The 14,360-nt window shown below is 36.4% G+C and overlaps 1 protein-coding gene across 1 annotated transcript in view; it reads right to left on the bottom strand.

Moving 5' to 3' along the window:
* The window catches only part of btbd7 (BTB (POZ) domain containing 7), a 58,007-nt gene that overhangs the window by 26,948 nt on the left and 16,699 nt on the right, over positions 1–14,360 (bottom strand). The gene's annotated exons all lie outside the window — the stretch shown is intronic.

Raw genomic sequence — 14,360 nt, 5'->3', positions numbered from 1 at the left:
TGTTATCAAATTACAATAAAATAATTTATAAATATAGCCTAATTTTAACTATTTCTAAATTTTTTTTTTTTTTTTTTTTTTTTTAAGTAAAACCGCAAAGGTAAAATGGAATTGAACTGAACTGTTCTTGTTCAAATCTGAAAAGAAGAAACAAAATGAACACTACAACCAAATCAAACAGACTACATAGGAAGAGCTTTGATGTTTACTTCTGCTCTTGAAGGCCATTACAATACTGCCGGAGGATTCTGACTTACTCAAACCCTCCCACTGATGTCATGCTAATGCAATCTGACACAGAGGCACAACTGGCTTGTTTACTCAAGCTAAACAATGTCTACAGTACTTCATGTCTCTTTTCAGTTCTCTGTAATCTCCAAACTTTGGCCTGTTGACCTTGCTTTGGCCTTCAGCTCTCAAGCCTGCAAGTTCACACAATCGGCACAACACAATTTCTTTTGTGATTTAGATGTTTCGATTTAGATGTTCTTTTAGATGTTTTATCTACATTTCAAACTTGCGCTGCCGGAAGCTCCTCAAAGGGGGAGCCCATAACAGTTTGGGGAGACAAATGCTTTATATATCCAACTTGTGACATTGAGAGAGAAGCAAAGTGAAGCATTTCAGGCTGAGCCAAGCAGAAAGCCTAAGGAGGCCAGAAAGAATCATCTTTACTTTTACCTATACAGATAAACCAAGAGATGTGCACAGATCCCTATCTGCTTGCTTAACGCTGGACTGTGTTGTTTGTGAAATCCCCAGAGGTCAGAACGATCAAGACTCTTTTCCTCTGACAGGGTGTGAACGAAGCTGTCTACAGGGTAAATGCATTGCAATGTGCTTTCAGCTGATGGAAATCCAGGTCATATAAATGGTCAGTTGCACAGCAGCTCCAGCAACGTTCCCCAGTCTGGCTAAAATACAATGACTTCCTACTTCATAGGGGTGGGCGATATGACCAAATTCTTATTCCACGATATGAGAAATTTTATTTCACAATAACGATATTCACTGCTCGGACAAAAAAAAAAAGAAAAAAGAAAAAAAGGTTGATGTTTGGATTTAAATAGGCAAATGCTTAAGTGTCTATGGTTGGATCAGTGATTGCAGTGATTATTATGTTTCTAGCATGTTATATGTTTGGCAACAATTCTAAACCCTAATTGATAGAGTATGTAGCTTTTCATTTCTTAACCATGTAGGAAGACACATCGTGTCCATATTTCAGGATGACAATGTCAAGATTCGCCAGGCTCAAATTGTGAAAGAATGGTTGGGAGGGAGCATGAAACTTCCCTTTCAACAAAGTTTTCAAAAAAAACAATGAGAAGTTAACTTGGCAAAAAGGGGCTATCATTTCTTTGTCCTTGAAATATTTCCAATTTTGCAGATGTGCAAGGTTAAAACCTGCCCCTAGCCAATACGTTATGTTTTGCAAAGTGGCAGGTAATTTTTGCTTATCTGCCAGCAACTGTGGCAGGCGACCTGAACAGCATCTTGGATTGACTGACAAGAAATGACGTTGCAGTGGTTTCAGCTTTATGTCAACAGTGTGGATTATTTATAACATGTGAAAAGAAAGCTCTGCAGGTTCACTTTATTTTGACATTGCCTGATTCTAAATATTTGTGTCTTCATACAATACTTTACAAACAATAACGACAAGCAATGACAAAATATATATTATTAATATTACAGCAATTAGTGTTTTAATAATTATGAATAATTAATAACAGGGCCTGAATTTCGTTTCTTAAACTGGGAGGGAATTCCCCGCTTACATGGGTCACATGGGGGGGATGGGGGGGTCTAAAGATTATGGGGGGGGGGGGGGAATAACTTTTGATGCATCGGTCTAATTTAATTATCTTTATTTATTAATATCTACAGATTTGTATGCATGAATTGTGCATTTCCAGTTCTCAAAACAGTTAATAAAACAAAAAAAAACTTTATACAAAATACATCATGCTCTTCTTCGCTAACCGAACAAACAATTCATTGTCTGTGGCTGTGTTTGTGCGCGCGGGAAATATGCTGCGCATAACAATAGAAAACAAGGAGAAGCACGCAGTCACATGCTCAAACAATCAACAACGGCGCTCTAGATGTGTAAAAACAAGTGGAAAGCGCGGGCGCGCCGCTGTCTCCTTTCCACAAGCGCTTGCTCTCCCGTGGCGTCTGTCGTTGCTATGCAACCATGAACTGTGCGCACCATGACGACAAGGAAGTATCAGCAAAAGATTAATTGATTTCTAGCCCTTGCATTAGCTTTACTATATATTTATGGAGATGAAAAATAATAAGGCGCCCTGTACAGCTATGATCAGCTGTTCGGCTGAGCATTCAATGTTGTTAAGCTGCAAGCTGATCAGTTGGCTTCGTTGCTGCCGCACTCTATCACTCGCACACCATAAAGAGCAAATTGTTTTTTAATGTTTCAATTTCGTGATTAAAATGACATAATTTGGAAGCGGATAATTTCTTCACAAACAGCTCATTATGACTCAATGTTAGAATGCTGCACCTACACTCGATAGTGTGAATAAGATCAGCGCAACGCATACCACTGCATTGACAGCGTGAAACATATGATCTGTCTACAGCCAGGGCTCAGCGGAAGACAGAAAATGCTGGTCCAGCGCTGATTGAGGAATTAAATTCGAAAATAAAACGCCCGCTGCCCGTTCTTCACAGTTTGACATCTTTTTTCTCGCATCTGTGAATTTATTTTTTAATCATTTGTTCTGAGATGAAGCGAATATATTTGTGCGGGAATTTCTCGCACTATAAAAGCTAACCTTGCGGGAATGGTTTAAATTATGCGCAATCCCCACATTCCCGCACCGAAATTCAAGCCCTGAATAATGTATTGGTTTTCCTATCTTAATAATAACAACAACAAAAATAACAACAATAATGAGGTACCCAAAAAAACGAGGGGTATGACGAGATCTTGTGCGATATCTCGCAATATTAAAATGTATATTTCTCATTGAGGTGAAAAGCGGTCTCGTGATATCAGCATTATGGAGTTGAGTTTGTGGCAAAAACTTTTACAGTGCGTGCATTATATTGTTAGGCCTATGTCTTTTACTGCATATAATAATTCATACTCAAAGTAGAACTAAAGTGGCATTCATTACAAGATAATTAGTTTAGGGCTGTTACGAATCCTCGATCAATATCGAGTGCTCGATTTAAAAAAATATCCTTGACTGCAATTTATAACCGGCATACCGGAAGTGGCACATTCCACAGACGAGAATACATGAACCGCATTATTGGCCCTTTTTTAAGGCTGCAAAGTCTGCAAAGATTATGATCAGATTACCTGATTAGGTTACTCGTCAAAATAATCAACGGGTTACTCGATTACCAAAATATTTGTTCATGACAGCCCTAGATCAAGGCACCCAGACACTACAAGATAATTAGGACGATTTTAGGCCCACTACTCCCCTTCCGACAATACTAGGTAAAGTCTCGATTATCTTGATGGTTCTACAGATTATCTTATCTTATTTTTTTCCTGTGGAGTGAGGTGTATTAAGTGTGATTGAATCTGCTTTGAAGAACGTCAGGGATGCACCGATCTCAAATTGGTGAATCAGAAATCCTGTTGTGTGTGGGGACCCTGAGGACAAACGTGCGCACGCTCTGTGGCTTGTCAAACAGAAAGCGAGCCGACTGAAGCATAACTTAACCTCATCCAAACCTTTTTCTTTTTTTTTTAAAAATTTTTCTGTAAAAATCAGTTATTAATCGGCAATTCTATGCCCGTAGTCTGCCATGTTTGTTTACTAGATTTCCTGTGTTTGCGGTCAGGACTGGTTGATTGTGAATGGAATCTGTTAGTGTGTGGTGTTCTGTCTTGTCAGATTGCAGCACTCCACACACTATAAGAACAAAACAGTTAAATCTTTGTTTTTATCATCATGTTTGTGGTCTCTCACATTTTGAAAATCTGAGAAAATTAAAAAGAAATCTTTTAGTGTGGGCCAGCCTTTAGTTAAAACATTTCAAAATGCACCAACATTATTTTCCATTTTGTGACATTCAGAAAAAAAAAGAAAAAAAAAAGTTAAAAGTCTCATCTTGTTTTCTAGAACCCAATATTTTGTATCGTCTTGCCTCGTGAGATAAGTGTATGAACACACCCCTAATTATAATAATAATAATAGCTATTATTATTATTATTAATAGCTACTATTATCAAATAAGGACATGACATAATAATAATAATAAAAATAATATTAAACAAGAACAGGAAATCCTAACAGTGTCAATAACATTAAAGCAACTAACTAAAGTAGACAGAGAAGTTCAGTCTAAGGCTATTAAAAAGTAAATTTGATGCATTTTTCATATATTTTTACCCTGCATATGTGAGTGGTCTCTGACATCCAGTGGGTCTTAATAAAAAAAATCTGATGTGTTCACCTCTCTAAGAGCTTATTTCACTGGTACTGTAAGCTGAAACAAGAGTCTAAATGTCACATCATTAACTAAAAAAAGAAAATGACAAGCTCCAGTCAAAAGAAAATCTTTAGAGAGTGAGGCATAAAGCTGAGCAACAGTTTATCACACATTTCATCATTCCAGCAAAGCATAAACAGGCAAACTCTGCCACTGGAGAACACATCAAATTTACAATTACAATTACTGCGAATTCACAGCGACTGTGAACTTGACGAGCATTGCTGAATTTGTATTCACTAAGCACAGCCGAACCCTCCATCAGGTGAAGTAGCACTGCATTGTGCAGTGTTTAATAAAGTTGCTTTAAAGAACTGAAAACGTTAGTTAAAGATAAGGCCTACATTGAGGGACAGAAGGTTCATTATAAACACCCTGCAGTGAAAAATGATAATCACAGTGTCCGATGCAACAACTGTCTCTCAACGTGAGTGACAGCAATAGAGAGGGAATAAATGAACAGTTCTTTAATACTGCAGAGCTCCAGAACAGGCGCTGACACAGACAACAGTTATGCAAGCAAGCAGGAGAGTGGAGCAGTTTTGCCACATTAGGCAAATCAATAGGGAGCCTCTACACCGTTGCTGCAGGGGAAAGTATCAATAATGCACCTCAAGGTTTTCAAAGCCTTCTAGGTATGCTTCCACCTAAAACAACATTTAAAGCTTCAGAAAGCCAACGTTTTCTTTTATTTGGATAGATCTATGAATCTAAAAAAAATAGAGAGAGAGAGAGAGAGACCACAGAGTGAAACGGAGGAGAAATGTGTGCCCTATGCGTCTGCAAACCTCAAACTGGGTCACATAAATCAGCCGGTATACTCGTTCATCAATTGCAAGAGGTGCTTTTCCTTGTAGCTGCCTCTGACCAAGCTTCATTCCCAATCTTAAATCGACTTCAGTGGAAAAGGGAAATTGATCTTTGATCAATGTTTTTTCTCTCTGGTTTAGAAGGATCACAATAAGCTTGATAAAAGAAAGGTCAGCTTTAACCGAAGCACCTGTTTCAGATAGGCTGTCTAAACAGGCTCTTAATGTCTGAAACAGTCAAGCACTGCTTTTGAAACACTGTGATTTGTCTTCATATTGGGCTATTCCTAAATGCTACGCAGAGAAGAGATTCGGTTGTTGTTCTTCAGCTTGACTATGTCTGATGACAGGGGCTTTCTGTGTGGATCCTCCCCTGAAAAAGGCTGCCATCATCACTCCAACTGGGTGTGCCCCATATGGTGGGTGTTTGTGGATTAAATCAGGCCCTGTGGTTAGAAATGAAGCAGCGCTGCAATGCTTATAAAAAGATGTTCTTACACAGTAAAACATTACACAAAACAACTTAGCACACCATAAAAAGGGCATCAGACACTACAACAGTGCCTTAAAGAAATATTACAGATTCAATACAAGTTAAGCTCAATCGACAGCATTTGTGGTGTCTTGACAATTTGACAACAATGTTGCCATGATGACAAACCTTAAACCTTAAAACAACCACAAAAATTACGCACGCGAATAATACACAATTTAGCAGAACTAATGTACACTTAAAAATTTGGGGTTGGTAAGATTTTTTTTTTAATGTATTTGAAAAAGAAGTCTCTTATGCACATTTAATATATTTATAGGCTATATTTGATTAAAATACAGTAAAAACTGTAATATTGGGAAATATAAATCTACAGGCTTTCATAGACAACACAGGTCTTGGGGAAGATCTTGTTTTTTAAGTTTCGTTACAACCTATTCACACATTGTCAATAAAAAAAGCAATTAATACATGAAAATTCTTACATATAGCCCATTTAATACTGTAAGAATTGAGAAATTAGAAAATGCGGGACAGTCTGGTTGAAGAGCGATCAGACCCTGAGAGGACAAAGGACCTCTCTGGAAATTAGGCTAACATTTGAACACCCCCTTGTGCACCATTGAGACGAAGGTCTCACCTCCAAATCATCCTAATCTACATCTCTTTCCCTCATCCCCCCTCTCGCTCTCCCCCATGCGAAGATCACCAAAAGTCACCCAAGAATATATGGTTTAATGTGAATGATTAACATTGAGTATTATACATATTTAGTATCATTTGAAATGTCTCATTGCGACTGGTACAAATGTCTCATTTCCAAATAAGTAAAACAAAAGATAATAAGGTTTTTAAGAGTTTAGGGATACCTGGCACACAAAGGAAGGTGGTCCCTAGACAAGACAAATGGCCCATGATGTTGAAGGACCTCAAAGAATTCAGCATCATGTATTTTAATGTCGGGTTCGCATCTTTTCTCTTTAATCCAGAGCTTTTGATGTTTTGTATCGATTATGAAATTGGAATGATACATTTTCCTGACATCATAAATTGTTACATTTGATTATTCTAACTGACTTTGACATTATTTTCATAAAAGAGTTAAAAAGAATAGTCAAACATTCTCTCACATTTAACGATGCACAGATATCATTAAAACCTTTTAATTTATGAAGTCAGATGAAATAACGAGAAAATACATTTTCAAATGTATTGCATTTAATCAAAAAAATACTTTGCCTCAAGAAAAGACAGTAACACTTAAAGACCTTCCGCGCTGGTCGGAAGCTGGCTTTGGGCCGATCGAGCGTGAGCTTACAATTTTGAAAACAAATTCTTCGATGAATAGAAAGTTCAAATAACACTTATTTGAAATAGAAATATATTGTAACTTTATAAATGTCTTTACTGCGACTTTTGAACAATTTATTGCATATTTGCCAAATAATTTTTTTTTCCTGTTTCTTTGAAAATCTTACTGACCCCAAACTTTTAAACAGTAGTTCTTTTTACAAAATTGTATTTTTTTAGATAATAAACATAATGCTGACAACAAATGCTGTTGACTTTGGTTTATTTTTATTGAAACCTGAATCTTCCAAATCACAAAGCGGAATATTCCTGATCCAATAACAACAAACAGACATTGTAGGATGTATTCCCAGGTTCTTGTGCCATAACATGCACTAAATTCCACTGCCACATGTGAATGCCAATGACATCCAGTTTGCATGGTAGCATGAGGGTAAAGAGACTGTGAGAGAAAAGTTAAATGTGTTTGGGGTACAACACTTTACCAGACCACTGAGCATAAGCAATGTCCATTGAAAATCACTGGTATAAAGGACTCTCTGTTCCAGGGTGTCTGTAGTTCGCTCTGAGGTGGGGAGACAGAGATGGGGGGTGGGGAGGGGTCACGGGCACCCCGTGGCAGTTTCCTGTGAGCGGTGGCGGTCTGGCTCATGTGAAACTAATGAGCGTGGACACAGCCAAGCCACACCAGGCCAGCTGCAGGTCGTCTGGTCCACCCTGCCCTGCTTTTCTACTGAAATTCCAGAGAGATTTGAGCAAAGCTGGGCGAAGAAGAGAAACAGTGAAAATGCCACGCGATCAAATTTGATCCGTCAAGTCCAACAATATTCAGTGAGCGAAACACAAAGAGGCTATAGCACCTTTAAAGGACAGCATCCCCCCCCCTTCCCTCCCCAAACCTGTTTTTTATGATGAGGAGGAGGCATGACATTTTATCAGAAGACACTGTGCCTTGACAGACAAGGCTCGCCCTTTTCCGGAGGGAGCTTGAGGAATGCTTCACACAGCACTCAGCCCACAACCCGTCCTCAAAATGTGAGATTCAGCAAATACAATTTCATAAAACATCATCTAATTAGGTCCTAAAAGGTCAGACCAGCACAAGACAATGAGATGTTTTCTAAGGAGATTGGACACATTCCAGTAGCCTTTTATAGATGCCAGAATTGGCAAGTCTGATTTGTTGCTATAGCAAGGTACCTAAAAAACATCAGAGGAACACTGGGTCACTTCAATGTTTAGATGACAAATACAAGATGTTCCTCCTTTTAATAAAAGGTGTAACAGACCTAAGAAGTAAAGCAAAAGCACAAAAATTCCAAAGTTAATAAACAGTAGGCTATATACGAGAACTGTCTTTGGCATGAATTTCAAAGTAATTAATATGGATTTATCTTGACTGATGATGATGTTCAATATGCTTTGGCCACAGCGGTCAGGGAAAGAATTGACAAACACATCAGCCAAAGCTTTTCCCTGTCATCATTCTCTGCATTCATTCATTCATTGTCAGATAGGCACTTCTAAATAATGCAGCACTGTTCGCAGGCGAAGCGTCAGTGTTTTATTGGTTATTCATTGATGGAAATGTGATATGTAACTGGGTAAATCTCACGAAGTGCTTTCCAGGTCACATTTTACCCCAGCCCCCTCATCGCTTAAAAAAAGATGACTAGAGAGAAAGAAAAATTATATTTTGCATAAATATAGTCTGCAATTATTACTCTCTCGTTATCATCATGTAAAATTCAGTCCTATGCTCAAATAACATGAAATATAATTAATTTAAACTGTTTAAACTACTCAATTTAAAATACTATTACAGTAAACATATGAGAATCATCAAAAATCATAAGACCATAAAAGACCATACGAGATGCATTTCATTATTCAGAATTAGGGTCAAAAATCTGGTTTCAGTGTCCTGAATAAAAAATAAAAAAGTAGTAACAATGGAAAAAGTTTAGGGATCATAATAGTAAATGACTTTTTATGCTAAATTATATTTGTTTTACTCTTTTTTTTTTTTTGGTGTTGGGGAGAAATTTGATCTGGACATTACCTGTGGGTTTCATGGGATTAGCTCCAGAAGATCATGTACAGGTTCAGGTTTATGGGTATAAAATATTTAAAATCCTTTGTCTTGAAATAATTACAGCCTGCATGACAAAGAGAGACTTTTCTCAATGGCACCATCATAAGAACAGTTTCACTGATGTGAGAATGGTTCGCTAGTTTACTCTAACAACCTCTGCTATTACATACATGTCAGAAGGACAAGTATCAAAGTTTTATGCTTTCATTGGCAAATTGGCCTGCTTCCTGTTTGTGCTTATTTTTCCATTCAGAAATGGAATTTTTTTTTTATCTCTCTCTCCTCCGCGAAAAGGAAAATACCATGCTGACTTCATTAATTTCTTCAAACTCATATGACAGTATGAGATTCAGAATGTCTTTACTATAAATAAAACTTGGGCTGGAAATATTGTCATGCTCATTTTGGTGTCCTAAGCAAATTCAAAACGGATTAAAAACGACATAGCTTTTGGATTTTCTACATACAAATTTGAATTTTCAAATAGCTAGGCCTATTTCCCAATAAAATGCATTTAACAAAACTTCACTATTATCCTGTGTGAGTCAATCAATTATAATATAAATTTGTAGTTTACTTAGGCCTATTTAACAATATACATTTTTTAGAAATATACATCAAATAAAAAGTGTACTCTTTTTTTTTTCTTCTTTATGCGTGTGCATCTTTTCACTTTGTTACCGAGTGAAAAGTGCAGGACCTAGCTGAAGGGTGTTGGGATTATCTAATCACAGTGTTCGAGGTAAACGGTAGTGCTACACTTTGACAGATAAGAACAGAAGGACCGAATGAGAAGCCAGCTGATCAATACTGCAATCTACCACATCACTGACTCGAGCATTATTGTTAATACTTTAAAAATCACCCCTTGCCATTTTAGCTGACAACATAAATGAGTCTGCTGGAATATCACTGTCAATATTAATTAGTCTAAATAACTGTTGTGCGTTAGAGAGTGCAAAGCATACTGGGTCGCATAATTAAGTTTTCACTGTCCCCAAATATTTTCAATGAATTAAGCCACTGGAATAGAATAGATAATAAAGTAAAACCAGGAATCTGAAAAACGGTACAATTTCTGTCCCCGTCCTTGGCAAGATTCCACCACTGTTAAATTTTTAAAAGGACTTTCATCAGCTCGCACTCCCAGTAGACTCAGCCTATGACCCTTTCAGTGATGCATGAATGAATATAGGAGGAGGAGAAAGGAAAGGAGGAGGAGAATGGTGTGGAATTCCCGGATCATACAAATGTTTGACTGAGCCACATGATATGACAGTGGAAGGTAGCTTGGCTGTGGTTAGAACACTTTTTCCTTAAAACCCAGGAATGGTGAGGCAAAGTATGGTACAGCCTGGCAGTGGCAAATATGCCATTGCAAAAATCTATAACCAAATGTAAATATTTGACTAATGAGACTTGCTCAATTTCATTAACACCTCGAGACAGAAAGCATACATGCGCAGTAAATAGAGCTACAGCGGGTTTTTTGCCTATTTGAGCTACACTAGTCTTCATCTGTCTGTTCAAATACACATGAAAATGCATAAATCTAATATTTGAAAAAACACATTGTATATCACCTGTCTTGCTGGATGAAGTCCAGCTACAATTGCATTATCTAGATCTGTTAGTCCAGTTTAAAGTATGTAGCCTACATGACATTTTAAAAAGACAAATTAATGCTTTAGTTCAAATGAAATCAAATTTCTGAAGTGCAAGAAACGTACCTAATGTTAAACTAAACCTGGGATGAATGAACCCTGCGTGGGATTCTTTTGCACTAGCCAAATCTAAACCAGATGTGGAACTCACAATATGAACAATCGAAATCCATTTTTCACCTTCCACTCATATTCTGCACCAGAACAGCAAGACAGAGAGAAATGCAAGCAATAGAGAGAATTACCTTAATGAATGGTGTCCTTTCTATGTAATTACATCTACGCTTTTAGCTGCACTTTCCACAATCAGCCAGACTAAATTTACCACCATACATTTCTTTGGAAGCTCCATGTTGATATCATGACTCCAAACTGTTTTGCGTATGGAGGACTAGGAGTGACACTTATCAATTTAATAATTCAAACATAAAAATGGAAATAAAGAAATGGACAAGTAAATAGAACTATTCAAATCATGTTTTAAAATGTAGTCAAATGATTAAATAATAAATTAATAAAATGATTTTTAAATATAAAAATATTTTAAACTCTTTATAGTAGATAAATACTTTTTAATACACATTTTAAAACATTAATTAATTAGTTTTAAATATGTCTATTAATTTGTCCATTTAAAACCTGATTTATGAAAAATTAAATAGGTATTTTATTGCTTCATTTTATTTTTAAAAGTCACTCCTAGTCCTACATAGTTGTGAACTTCTGACACCTGAAGCTTGTGAAGTAGGCTACTACTGACTAAAATGAATAGCCTAAGTTATTACTGGACGATCAGTCTTGGCAGAATACTTCTGCTGTACAAGAGACAAATAAATAAATGTAATCGTACCCATCAGACACTGCAGCATGCCGTTTCTGAAGACCGCTCTGCTGTACAAGACTAAGACTTAAATAGAGCAGGACCTTGGCTATTCTTAAAAACCACAGAGAATTAGATCAACACAGGACTGACAAGCATTATAATGTATTTGACATCTGCATCCACTAAGACCACAGTTTAAGAGCTTGATCCAAAGACAGGAAAAATTGGGATGGCAGCTTTTTTGGTCTTCATGCTAGAAAAGCAGAGCAATTTATAAGAAAACAAAAACTCCAACCACATTGGACAACTAAAAAGTGTGTCAAGAATGAAATTGAAACTGGATCTTCTTCCTCCCTGAGGAGAGACTTTTGTGAAGTATTTCTGTGCTGAGCAAGACCTGATATGCCAGGCCATATACAGGTAGCCTAGGCGTTCACTTTATCAGGACAAATGCTTCGATCCAGATGAAACAGGAAGTGAGGAGGCTTTACTGGGCGAGACAAAAGATGTTCATATGACTTTGTTCTCATTAAGATGAGTCATTGTGACCATGAAACCTAATTTCTGTGAAGCAGAGGAGTGCTGGGGGCTCTCTGAATTCTAGAGTAGGGGAAATACTAATCACAGGACTCTATCTCTGTATGGAGGTGGGGACTTCTGACTGCCCCCCGTAGCCGCATTTCCACTGTCGGGGCAAAAGCGAACGTGCTAGTGCACAGCCACTCACGTTTCCACTGTTACTTCCGGGGCTTGATTGGGCCTCCTCTGGGCTTCCTTGGGAGCAACGGCCAGGGGTTTTTGGCCCGCCGAATACCTCGGTCCAAAGCTTAAGGAGTGGTCATGAACAAAGGCGGAGTTTTTCTAAGTCAGGAGAGGGTCAACACCGCTGTTCATTTCCCACGTTATCATGTCAGGTTTCAACATTTAAGAATTTTAAGACAATTTTCAGCTCAAAACTCACTTTCAGACATCAGCGAGTGTATAAAATAACTTCCGATTGCGATCAAATCGAGATTCTGATCAGCGTATGAAGCAGAAATATAGTTATATACTATGTAAAAGCTTATGCTAAACATTGCAATAATAAATACACATATAAATATGAAAGATACAAGAAACTGCATGCATCTGCAATGTCAAATTACATGCATCCTGGATAACTCATAACTCCTGTTTTCTGTCCGTTAGGGTTAGGGTTAATGGAGTTGTTTTGTTCATTCCTGGGATCACAAATAAATGGAAGCAGGCGCGACTGAATAAGTATGCATGTTCTATTTTTATACGAGAATGAGAAATACCAGTTTGATTCAGAATTATTGATGTATTGATATTATTGGCACTAACATTTTTTTATTGTAATCATTGGTCAAATATCAAAACTGGAGTCTTTATTCTTTAAGACTAAATGTTTGCTTCTGTCATCATTTTGCGATCTAGCTAGTTTTCAGTCAGCTACGCCTATGCTAGTGAAATGGTGGGGTTGCGTGATATTTGTTCCAGGGAGTGTTAAGGGTGGGTTTTAAGTAGAGCCCGACCGATATATCGGCGGGCCGATATTAGGCATTTTCCTAACTATCGGTATCGGCATTTATAACGGCCGATAAATTAATATTTAAAAAAATGCAGCGTGCAGTGATTTATGTAAGGATGGTGCTGCCAATAAAGCACCTAAAAGCTGTTACAAAGAACTGGCAAAAGTGGCAAAAAAAAAACCCAGTCGTGTCCGGTGTAGACACAGTGTTAAAGCTCATTCTGCTACGTTACAACATCAAGCAATATTCCAATAATTTATGTAATTATAACACTTTATATAGGGCCATTTTGCATTAAAAGTAGCCAGATGGAGATGCAACACGTTCAGAATTAATACACTTTTAGTAAACTACAGAACAGCGCGAGCTGGAAGCGGCGCACCTCACGCGGGCAGAGAATGCGTCCGAGAACGGACACTGTTAGTGATATAAAACGCACACACACAGGTCTGTTAAATTAAGCAATACTTTTAAGGTAGTCTAATATTTTTCTGACTAACAAAATTACTGACACAGTAAAGGGTAGATTTAAATAAAGAAAAACGAAATTTAAATAAAGAAATTAAACGAAATTTAAATAAAGAAAAACGAAATTTAAATAAAGAAAAACGAAATTTAAATAAAGAAAAACGAAATTCAAATAAAGAAATTAAACGAAATTTAAATAAAGAAAAACAAAATTTAAATAAAGAAATTAAACAAAATTTAAATAAAGAAAAACGAAATTTAAATAAAGAAAAACGAAATTCAAATAAAGAAATTAAACGAAATTTAAATAAAGAAAAACGAAATTTAAATAAAGAAATTAAACGAAATTTAAATAAAGAAAAACAAAATTTAAATAAAGAAATTAAACAAAATTTAAATAAAGAAAAACAAAATTTAAATAAAGAAAAACGAAATTCAAATAAAGAAATTAAACGAAATTTAAATAAAGAAAAACGAAATTTAAATAAAGAAATTAAACGAAATTTAAATAAAGAAAAACGAAATTTAAATAAAGAAAAACGAAATTTAAATAAAGAAATTAAACGAAATTTAAATAAAGAAAAACGAAATTTAAATAAAGAAAAACGAAATTAAGTTTTATTATGAATTAAATTAAGTTAAAACGAGATTAATTTAGATTGATAATAACGGGTAAAAAGGCTAAT

Source organism: Squalius cephalus (genome assembly GCF_949319135.1).
Source record: "Squalius cephalus genome assembly, chromosome: 12".
Taxonomy (NCBI): Eukaryota; Metazoa; Chordata; class Actinopteri; order Cypriniformes; family Leuciscidae; genus Squalius; species Squalius cephalus.
The sequence above is the reverse complement of the archived record's forward strand: the minus strand, read 5'-3'. Positions and strand labels throughout refer to the sequence as shown.